Here is a 12439-nt window from a genome sequence, read left to right as displayed (position 1 = left end):
GTTTGGCCCAGCATTCAAGTTGTTTCTTCTCAGGGAAAGAAGTAGGGGGAGATTGCAATAAAAAACAAACAGAAGAAGGTCACTTTAATTCTAAAAGCCTCCGACTACCCTTTCTGATGTGTATTACATTGCTGGCTGGGAAGGGAATGAGCTTGCATAATGAATAATAAACTCTGCCGAAGCTCAGATCTGTTATGCAAATAAACATATTAAATGAATGCATTTTCCATGCAGCATAGCTTTTGCCAGGAAATTTGTTGAAAACATTGTTTTGCTATTGACAAAGGCAATGTGCCAAATTCAAACCTGGTGTGAGTGGGCGCAACTCGACTGGTTTCAGTGGCATTGTGCCCGTTCACACCAGGTCTGTAATTGGCCTATTGTGCTTCAAAGGCTTTCATTATCCAAGATGTGCCAAAGTGCAGATAAACAAATTCTCCAACTACAGAAGAGATTTTTCAGGGTCAACACTAATTTTCAGTTCACTTAGCAGGCATAAACTCCTTCTGGCTGAGTTTAGTCTTGTGACTGTACCAACTTTCTAACGTACAGAATAAAAATCCTTGGGTACTCTCAACAACCTCGCATCTGCAGAACTGCTAAAATAAGCCAGCCTAGAAGGCAGCGGCTTCAGAAATTGTATCTCAGTGAAAGATGGGAAACTGGACTGATTCAATAAAAATTGACCTGACCTTCCTGTTCTGACTTCATCCCAGGCAAAATCTCTTTCAACTTTCAGAAACGTTTTATTTACTCTTTCTCTCCACAAGTTATGTCAAATGTCAAACCAAAAGGCTAAGCATACAAAAAAGTATAAGACAGACTGATTCTTTGAGATCTTTAACATTGTTTTATGGTTCCAAATTATGTCAATAAACATCCAGATTTTGTGTGTTGTGCACACAGATTAAGTCATACCCCAAAATTTTTTTAGTATACCCATGCAATTTCAGAGAGAAGATGTAATGTTTCTGAACTCAGCATTTCCTTTATCTCTGATACACCAAACACTGAGGACTATCCTGATAACTGTCATATAAAGACATGCTAACAATCATCAAATTTGCAAACAATTACTAAGGTGAGCAGTACAATATTTGCCCTGAGACAGGTCTAACAACACTGTCACATTCTATAATCATTAGAGTAATATGGGTATCTAAATGGTTAAAATAATAGTGACTATAAGATTTAGATCCTAAGGAGAGAAAATCAAAGATTAATGTGAGACTTTGTGAGAATTAACAGAGCTGTATGCAGTATAAGAATAGTAAATCTGATATGATACAATTTCACATTCAAGCTGACTTCTTTAACTTTTTTGGAATATAAGCATGAAGCTGGCTGCCTAAGATCAGGTCACCTATTGCCTGGGGAAAGCAGACCAAATTTTATTGTCTTGATTTTGGGAGTTTTACATCCCTATCTGTCTTCATCCAGGCGTAAGAAATCCTGGTGCAATTGGTCTGACATATAAATTACTGACTTTCATAACATTTTCATCATAATTTGAGTTTGGTTTTCTATTTCACCTACCTTTTTTTTTACATTAGAAATGTGGCTGTTACATATATGAGCAGCTTCTATGGCACAAAGCTTAAAAACCAGTTTCCTTCCTATACAAGTATGGCATAACAGCAAACAGTGCAATTAAATCAAAGCTGCGTTAATCTGCAGTTCCACTGACAGATATCTGCACATAACTTCAATGTGACTTATGTGCAAAGATAATGAATTCTATAATGCAAATTTACACATGGGGGTCAAATAAGGAACTTCTTTGTATTTGACAGTACATCGGGTATTAGGTATTTGTCACAAAATAAATAATTCATCTCGCATAGCCACTTGTTATGTAAATGATAGTCTATGTATATTAAAGCATTTAGCACTTAGAATAAAATGGACAGCTGGGGCCAAATGAATATCTCTCAGGACACATTACCATTACAGTTCCCCTGTGAGTTTTTAACTCTTCACTTCTGAGGGCTGTCATGAGGACACTAATTGAATAAGGCACAGAGTTTGTTCTAATGCAGGCAGAGCCACAAAAAAGGAAAAATAATGTAAAGCAGTACATTAATTTCAGATTCTACTTTCCACCATTTTTAATGTTTCTCAAATCCCTGGTGTAATTTGGATCCGATTAAATTTAGGACAAAATAAAGGTTAAATATTTTCAAAATATCAAACAGATGACAATCAAAACATAATTAAAAAATGTTTAACATAAGCTGGGATTTAGGCAGAATTTGAGGCCCAAATCTACCCCTAAATTCCACATGAATTTAGGACTCTCATTGAACACATCCCCTCATTCCAGCCCTCTGATAGATTCCTCTCCTATTCACTCGGACCCAAAGTGAACTTTAAACAGAGCATGAAGATTCACACACCAGAGAGTGGCCACGCAAGTGGATGAGTTAAGGGTATCTCTCCAGATCCTATGGAGACGGTAAATTGGAGTGCATGTTCTCAGTCCGACTCAGCATTGCAGAAATTTCCTGTAAAGATAAAAGAGGCAGAAGCTGTTTCAACTTTCCATGCCCTGCTCCTGCAGTTAGAAACACCACAAGAATCAAATCGTGTCTCACACTTGTAGCTGTGAATCCAAGGAAACTCTACTAAACTCAGTAGAGTTGCTTGAGACTTATACCCTGGTTTAAACTCAGCACCTTCTCTCCACTGGAACGGCACTGATATAAATGGAACTTCTAGCATTCAGTAGTTACTTTGAGCATGGTATAAACCAGGCTGGACCTGATTTACTGATCTAGCTGTTACATATATTTCAATTATCTTTTCTTCAATGATTTCAGGATGCTTATATGATACCCCTGCCAACAACCTAGGCTTCTCTAGGGCTAATTTAACAGCCATGGATCAGATTATACAGAAATATGATATAATATACAGAGAAGTCATTTAAGAATAAAGTCTTAGCATCTGTGATCATCATTGTTGTATCAGTGCAAAATTTAAGCTATGGTAAAATAGATTATATAGCTGAATAGAGAAGAAAGACAGATAAAAGATTCTGATCTTTTAATCATTTGCAAAATGTGCCTGTTCCCAAGTTAACCTCTGAAACCCCAAGCCAGCATGAGCTGTTATTTTTAATACTGCATACCAACATTTATTTTGACTTCAGTTTATGTTATAATGATACTAGTTATCATAAAATGAGATCCCTGCTGAATTCAGCTTTGACTTAAGGCAAAGAAATTGTAAGAGTTACACCTATATGTGTCCTGGATTTTCAGTATCCTGGTTCAGCAGAAAAATTGTTAGCGTAACCAGCATTTGACCTCAACAGATTCTCATCCAATTCTGTAAAACAAAAGAAAGTGGAAGATAGTGTTAGATTAGCAAAGATACCTAAATTTTTTTGTGTTTCTCTAAAGTAAAAGTTCACTAGTTGAGAAGTTAGAGGTTCAGCTATAAATGCAAACCTTTGTCCTCTAACTCCTGGCCATTTGAGCTTTCAAGCATAGATCAAAGTGTCGTGGTTTAACCCCAGCTGGCAACTAAGCACCATGCAGCCACTCGCTCACTCTCCCCCAGGTGGGATGGGGGAGAGAATCAGAAGAGTAAAAGTGAGAAAACTCGTGGGTTGAGATAAAGACAGTTTAATAGGTAAAGCAAAAGCCATGCACGCAAGCAAAGCAAAACAAGGAATTCATTCACTATTTCCCATCGGCAGGTGGTTGTTCAGCCATCTCCAGGAAAGCAGGGCTCCATCACACCTAAGGGTTACTTGGGAAGACAAACGCCATCACTCCGAATGTCCCCCCCTTCCTTCTTCTTCCCCCAGCTTTAAATGCTGAGCATGACATCATATGGTATGGAATAGCCCTTTGGCCAGTTGGGGTCAGCTGTCCCAGCCGTGTCCCCTCCCATCTCCTTGTGCACCTGGCAGAGCATGGGAAGCTGAAAAGCCCTTGATTTAGTATAAGCACTACTTAGGAACAACTAAACCATCTCTGTATTATCAACACTGTTTTCCGCACAAATCCAAACCATAGCTCCCTAGTAGCTACTATAAAGAAAATTAACTCTATCCCAGCCAAAAGCAGCACACAAAGACACTTGAGGCAGTATTACTCAGGTTAACAAATCCATCTAGTATAGTGCAAACTTTGGCAAACTGGAGTTTGGACCTCGGGTAGCAACACTGGGATAATAATGGGTAGCACCGGGCTCTGCGCAGGAATCTGGACTTTGCTATTCAGGTCAGGCAGAAACCAAGCAAGCTGTTTCTGGGGTCCTCTTTATTCTGCAGCTGACACAGGTGGATGCAGTGTTCCACTGCACTGTCAATATGCCCTTAGCTACCTGGCTGGTTTTCTTTATTCAAGGCTGTAAACAGTTTGTCACATTTGAAGTCAGAAAGGAAACCTGTCAGCGGCTGTGAGGGTGGAGAATAAGGAGGAAGGGGGTTCTCCTTGGGGCTGGTTAGGGTCATCTAAACATAATTTACTTGATCATTTCAATATTATAGCCTTCCTCACTGCTTTAAAAATGTCTGTCTACAATCTGATAATGCCTCCACAGTCAGCAGTGTAGAAAGAAGACCTTAGACCTTTTCTGCACTAACTCTAGTCCTGGTAGATTCAAACTCTCATTGGTTTTGCTCTCAAACTCACATTTGTAATATGGTGACAGCTGGCTCAGTGCTTTTTTATGTCATTAAAATCCAATGTCTTAAAAGAGTAAGTTTTGTGAAGCCAGGACAGTATTTCAAAGACAGAAAACAAAAAGCGTACTAAAATCTCAGTTGGAGGGTTTTTCTCTGAGAGATAACCTTTTCTTCACAGCAATAATTGAAGGATACTAATATGTGGCATCGAGTGGGCATGCTGCTGCCATGTGCAAGGTAGTTTGGACATCCAGCTGTGAAAGTTGGTAGAGAAGGCCAGGAATTTTTCAGTGCAACTAGTCCCATCTGAAGTTGATGGTTTGTTGAAATCGATGGAGCACAAAGGGGATCATGGATCCCCCTTTGAGATCACCAGCTGTGGCATATAAATGCAGTGCCAATTCCAGTGGCATGTGGATCACATGCGATGCCTCTCCTTGCAGATGAGAGCTGTTTCTGGCTCTCCTGGTGGCATGAAGACACAAGGAACAGATCAAAACTGTGAATTGAGTTGTCAAGAGTTCCCTGACCACTGGGTTAGTGGGCAATTGGTCAAATGCTGATCTTTCTCTCTCTTTCTCTCTCTCTCTCCTTTGCTTCTTCAGTAGCAGAATGCACTTTTTTGCAGATGGAAAGCTACATCATCTTGCTCATGCACCGCTATCTCCCCTGCCTGTCTCCCTCTGAGATTGCCCTTTCTCTGTGTGCTCTTGTCATATCCTCAAGGTCAAAAAGTGTGGCAGAAACATAATGTTTTTCCAGGCGTTTTTCCTAAAATGTTTATTCTCTGAAGATGCCGTTGTTAAAGACTGCACAATAACAGGACTAGTTACATGCAGCCGATGAGTATTTCATGCAGCATACTGAGTTTTCAAATCTATCTTTATTTCAACTTGGGGTGGAGATATTTCTTGATGAAAGAAAATTCTGAAATGAAAAACTGGAAATTGATTTTGATCAATTAAAACATTTCATTTTTATTAAATTAGTCTTGCAATATGATTTTGAATTATCTCAAAATACAGTGGAATAATAATACATGTAATAATACAATAGAAGCTTAGTCATTTCAAAGGAGAATGAAACCATCTTCTTCTAAGAATGTCAAAAAGCGGTTTTCGGTTTTGCCAAAATAAAGTATCAATTGGATGTGCATACCCCTACAAACCATTTCAATTTCAGAGAAACTGTATATGCAAGTGGAAAGTTCTTCTATCTTTTTTTCCCATCTGTTTTTTTCTGACCAATGCTAAACAGACGTCGCTTTCACAGGAAAATGGAAGGAAACCAACATGCACAAAAAGTAAATACATTGTTTCCATTTGTTCATTCGTATATACATTTTATCTCTTCCTGATCGAAAGAGTATTGAAGTTAATGGAGAGATCCGTTTAAATACTTCATGCCTTTAATTTTTGAGCAAATGTTGAGACAAGCACAAAGCAGCTTATGTGCTTCCCCGTATCACACTCCTTCCACGAACCTGCAGGCTAATCCACAGGTTAGCAATTCTGAGGTCTCTCTTGATGAACAATTAGTGCAGCAAACTGTGAGGTGTTTATTGTGATGTGCAAAACTTTGGCAAAAATATTCCCTAACCCATTTTACCTATGAAAGGAATTTGAGTTGTTGATCCCAAGAGCACACAGCACTAATCTGCTGCTCGTATAATATGCTCTTTTCCTTTCTTTCTCACTCTGATTACTTCTGAAGTCTAGTTTGTTATTGTTCATTATTTGTTATTGTTTTATTATTTGTTATTAATTTCTTAGTTTGTTCTTGTTATTTGTCTTTCTTCTTTCCTATTGCTTTGTTTGCATTGTTTCTACAATATCTTTTCTTTTGCTGTTATTTTTCTTCATTAGTTGCAGTGAAATTTTATCTCTGCATATCATGTAGCTTGTTTTTATTTCATTATTTCCCATGTTTGTGTTACGCAGCCACCCCTGCTCAGCTTCACAAAGTCTTCTAAAGGCAACTCCTATCAATATAGCACCACTGAACTCTACAGATAATGCTTTATTAAATGTTACACTGAAGCTGAAATCTTACACAGTAGGTAGCATAAAATCATTACCAGCTTGAATATTTTTGAGGATCAAGATGATAATGATAAGAGCAATGTCCCAACAGGGGACTTGCCACTTATTACTTAATCCACAAGCCCCCTACAGGTGTGTTTTGGTGTCATTGAATGCCCACCCAAGGGTTATATGAAAGCCTGAAGCTAAGATACATAAATGGTTCTATAAAGGTCTTGTAACACAGCCTAAGCTCTCTGGTTTTTAGGGATGTTATGTTTTTAATAAGAAGTTAATGGGAAGTAAAAATATTGTATTGGAAATGAGTCCATAAAAGCCTTACTTTCTTTGTGGCTCTCTTCTGTAAAACTGCTCAGGAAATATCATCCCATATTGTCTTTTCTTTTTAAAAAGTATATGTGAGCTATCTCCCATCTCTTTTTTATGTGAGGAATACTTAGATATGTAATATAAAAAGGATTTGTAAAACAAATAGTGGTCCCCACACTCTGGATTTCTCCAGTCAGAGCAAATGCAATGTTATTCATTTCATAATCTGGACTATATTTCAGATATGAAAGGCCAAAGTAAGTTAATATTTTCCTGAGCAAAGCTATCAAGCAGAAAAACACTATAAAAATGTTATATGGTCTTTCCTTCTCATTGTGTTAGTGTAGATCTTTGATTCTCAGATCCACAGTTTTAGAATCTTAAAGGACTGAGCAGATCCACCATTTCTTTAATAATATTGGGCATTATCATGAACTATGTAACGTCCTCTACCCAGATGGTCAAGATTTTCAGGCTGATTTATGTCTCTCTTTTGAATTATTAATAACCTTTTTGAAGGTTTGTGCACTACTACAAGTCTGCATTTCCCTCTAAATCTCTTAGAAAATCTTTTCAGGAGTTATCTATTGGAACAGTGTGGGATTGGGGGTGTTCCCTTTGGACCCTTGCATGAGCAGATCAAGTCCAACGCTCTCCAGTCAGATCAGTATTACAGGAGCATGGACTTTGCATGTTATATCTGCTGTTCAGGGAAGGGATCCCCACAGTGGACCTAATTTGTATAAAATAGGGCTCCTCACTGTCTGTCACTTTTACCATGGACATGCAAATGACAAAGCCCTCAAGTCAGGGCTATAGTACATCACCTAAAGAAGCAGAGGTTGAATCCTAGCCCTAACTGCATTCCCATAAATCACAGTGGGACCAAGCTTTTAGCCAGCGCTGTACAGAAGGTATTACATACCAGGGACTGAAATTGCTCACAATATATACTCTTGTACCAGCTGACTGTGTTGCACCATTCTGTAAACCATATTTAGCATAAAGGCCTTATTTCAGGTACTTTGGACGCTGTGAATTAGTGTGTCTGATAAGACCAAATCTCTAAACTTGAGATATATTTCCCCTCCAACACAAACAGGACACTTACAGTCTGCAGCAAGAAGCTTCATTAAGTCAGGTGTTTAACAGAAGCTTCCCTCTAGCTAAGTTTGCCTAAATGACATAAATCTTCTCTTTATGGGACCCACAGACAAATACACCAAATACACATTATAAAAGAATAGTGCTTAATAGATTTAACTGAGATTGAAGCCTAGAGAACTATATTGATGCCTAACACAGTCTTACAGTGAGACCCCACCAGTTTCAGATTACACTTCTGTGACTATTTCTCTCTGTAATGGCTTTTGTTTCTCATTCTCTTTAATGTTAAATTCTGCAGTTCTTGCAAGTGGTCAAATATTACCCATCCACATTGGTGTAAAACCAGTGCAAAAAGGATTCTATTTCTTTCAGCTGAATAATTTTCCTTAAAAAATATATACTCACATACAGCGGATGCCTTAGAAAATTGAGAGGGCGAGTAATAGCTATACAAACCCTTCTCTTTCTTTCCAGTAGCATGAGGTAAATTGCACAATAAATCAATTTTTATGGATGCTGTTGACTTGCAACATTTGCTGCTTTTAAAAATTAATAGCTGAAATAATGAACATTCTCAAAAACCTCTCTGAACAGCCAGCTTGATTAATTTCCTGAAATGAAAAGCAGTTGACAGGTGCAATATTCTCAGCTGAAATTTTCTGTAGCCTGATCAGACTGCAATCTAAACTATTCCAGTAACACAAGTTTGCTTGCTTTGGTTTTAATTCGTGGGAAAACAAACAAACTTAAGTCCCATATTGTGCTTTGCCTAGACATGCATACACATGCATCTATAAAATATTCCTTCCTGTAAAATTAAATGAAGTTTAATTTTTGTGTAAACATTATTTTGAAGGCATAATAGCACTGCACAGTGCAAGTGTCATCACTTCATATTAATATTGCATTATTGCCAAACTGATAAGAAATTCCTGGGTATAAGGAAATGTGCACTGCATTTTGAGCATTTTCTAGATAGTGGTCCACATCCCAAAGTGATATGACCAGGAATACCTCCTCTGAATGCAATGTAGATACACAGCTTCACACCAGTATTTCCATTTACCCCTCTTTCTGGGTCTCATTATTCATAGTCCCTTAACATATGAGCAGGAATTAAACAAGAAAAAGTGTTAACCATTTCTCTTTCTGACTTTTTTTCTAGAGCTGGAATTAAGTAATACTGTTGTCTACAATGAGAAATATTTGTGATATATTTCAGGTTAGGATAAAAAATAAAAATTAATAATGTTTTGGTTAAGCATTAGGACATTTGTTTAATTTCTTTAAATGTACATGAGATTAAAAATATCTGAACATTAATGCCGTTCTGTGTTCTTTATTGCCCTGCTTTTTATTGCTGAGATATTGGTCTGAAATAATCAAGACAGATGCCTGAAGTCATGATTAATGAGGCTGCCTGAGATACTCAGATGATCCAGGTGACCCCATCTTGCATCGCAGGAAGTGGATGGACATAAAAGCCTCACTTTCAATGAATAAAGGTCATCAGTTGCTCAGCCATATACATTGTCTGCTACCTACAGATCCTTTAACATCAGCATTTGTGAGGAACTTCTGCATGAAAAATAAGCGAAAGATGTTTTCAGTCTGAATATAATTGTTTTGATGTTCTTCCTTATTTTTCATGATGTTAAGGTCCATGGTCTCTCTCTTGTCACCTGTGGAAGTTTTTCCTCTATTATTCGGAAGTCCTCTGTGCTGATAATTTCATTGTTACCGTGAGAGGTAACTGTGGAGGCAACTGTGTTCCATGTCGTGTTCAGACATTCAAATAAATAAAGCTATATATGAATGTGTGAGTCAGACTGAAGGAAACTTTTGTGAAAATTTCAGTAGGCAGATGGGGACATCATCTATGTTTCTGTTGAAGTCTTCCAAGATAATAAATATTACTGTCTCGATAATCATGTTAGATAACTTCTCTATCAGCAGCTCTTGCAACTGTTAAGTGTCTGGGGGGTTTACAGATTAACAAGATGTCAAGGCTGGTCTTTCCTGTAGTCTTACAAAATAAAGGAAAACACTCAAGGGAGTCTACTTCTACTGAATTCATTAAATTTCTCAAATATGCAGTGGAATTACAGAGAGTTAGTTAATAAAACCATGCAATCTGTTTGTCAGATATGTCAAAAAGAAATTCATTTACAAAAAGTAAGCATTTCCACTGCAACATGCAGTCATTTTTAGGATAAGACTTCCAAATGCGTACACAATCCATGAAAATAAGGTATCAGAGGACAGGGGAACATGCAGCAGGGCAAGATGGGCTTAGAAATATGACTCTGGAGAAAAATCCTAAGCTTATGAGGAATAAAGAAGCATGAAAACAAACTTCTATATAACAGTGTAGACAAAGTAAGAAATGTGAAGGTTTGCTCTTAGGTCAGCTCTAATCAAGGCATGCCTCTTTGTTCAACTAAAATTACATTGTGTCCCCAGAGGACTAGCACATCTTTCTGAAAGCAGAGGATCACCAAGGTCTTTAACATCTGTCAATATATTATTGCTAAGGGCTAAATTCTGGCTCTGTTTAGGCAAAGATGAAGACTGAGGGATTACTAAGTTCTCAGAGACATTCTGCTTACAAACAGCAAAAGGCTCCACAGAGTAGGGTGCTTTTCAGTGCTTCTTGGCTTGATTGGAGAAAGGAGTAGCTTATATCACCCATGGTAACATGCTCTCAGATGTAAATTAATTAGAGTAGTAGAGATTGAATCCCTAGTACATAGCTGGTCTTATCCTTGTCTCAGGAACCTCTGCAGTCATGATTGTTCTCTTCTTTTACATGTCCATTGCTTGAGTAACATAGCTGAAACTTAGCCTGATGCTATGTGTACATACATAAAGGCTGTGTAATCAATTCATCTTAAGTACACTGAAGCTGTATCAATTATGTGCATTTACTACCCAGAATTAGTCTGAGCATTTGCTTAGGTTATGAAACATTGATTTTCCCGGTCCTGGGGCGGGGGTAAAATTGAGATCTCAAAATCAGACCAAAAGGCAAAGCATTGAAAGTGGCATTGTATAAATTAAAGTATATCAGCAGCAGTGCTGGGAAAACATGTCACTGAGCAGAATAATAGTGTATTACAAGTTATATAACAATGCCAATAGGAAGATAGGAGGCCAGAGTCAAATAAAAGACACCTATTTATTCACAATTCAATCTTAAACTTTTGTTCCCTGACTCGGAATAAGCCTACTTGCATCCATAAAGTGTTAACATTTATTGAAAACTCAAGATGGATGGGCATTTCACTTTTTTATGATTAATTATGGACAGATCTGAGCACCAGGAATCTGCTCCACTAAGCTGCTTGGGCCATGAGGAAAGAGAATATACCCAGCAATACTCAGCTGTCAGCTTCGCTGGAGTAATTTACTCCAGGGAACCAACTTAAGGCAAAGCAACATGAGGATGGAAGCAACATTAAGGAGGCTAAAAGACTGTCTGTTTCACATCTTAATTGCTTGAGCTATTAAACAAACACATCTGGTGTTGATGTCTCTTGAATACTGTACTTTTTATGTATCACATATGCCTCTGTGTTAATGCTTTTATGAGCTGCTCACTTTGGGCTTGGAGTTAGGCTGCTAGTTGTTTTTTTTTTAATCTTCTAATGCAAAACTTATTTATCTATTTGGTAATTTCATTTTATTTGTTTTTACCCTTGGCCTTTTGGGTTTTGCATATTGCATTGTCTATCCATTCGCCTTGCGCCACGTCTCCTTCCCCCGTTTGTTCAAGAGAAATTAGCAAAATTAAATAAAGGAAAATTCCACTTCTGGAAGGCATGAATTTGTTTGAATTAAAGGAGGCAAGTTTGCAAAATTTCATTATGGAGCCAAGTAATTGTTAAAAGAGATTCTGCTTCTTATTTGTTCAATAATGCTTTTATACATTTCAAGTTTTATGAAGGATTGATTTGATAAAAATATCCTTGGAGGATTGTGACCTTGAGTTGCCTTTTATGGAGGAATTTGTTGGGTCTAACCTAAAAAGAAATCAAAATGGAGACTATAGAGGATTTGTATTAGAAAGGGGATAAATTTGTGCAGACATGCAGAATAAGCATTATTGACAAATTTGTTTCTAAGTGTTACAAGCTACACAAGGCATTTCCACTTGGCTTCCTGAAAATTTCCTGTATTCCTTAACCGTTAAAGTTGTAAAGTATAAAAATTACATATATCATATAGGGGTTGAGACTGATAATTACTTAGAGGTCAAAGATATCATAAAGGCACAATCCTATGTTGTTATCTGATAACATAAAAGTGCCAAACTGCAGAAGGTATTTTGGCTAACAGAGCT

Source organism: Ciconia boyciana, chromosome 3, assembly GCF_034638445.1.
Source record: "Ciconia boyciana chromosome 3, ASM3463844v1, whole genome shotgun sequence".
Taxonomy (NCBI): Eukaryota; Metazoa; Chordata; class Aves; order Ciconiiformes; family Ciconiidae; genus Ciconia; species Ciconia boyciana.
This window is presented reverse-complemented; position numbering follows the sequence as displayed.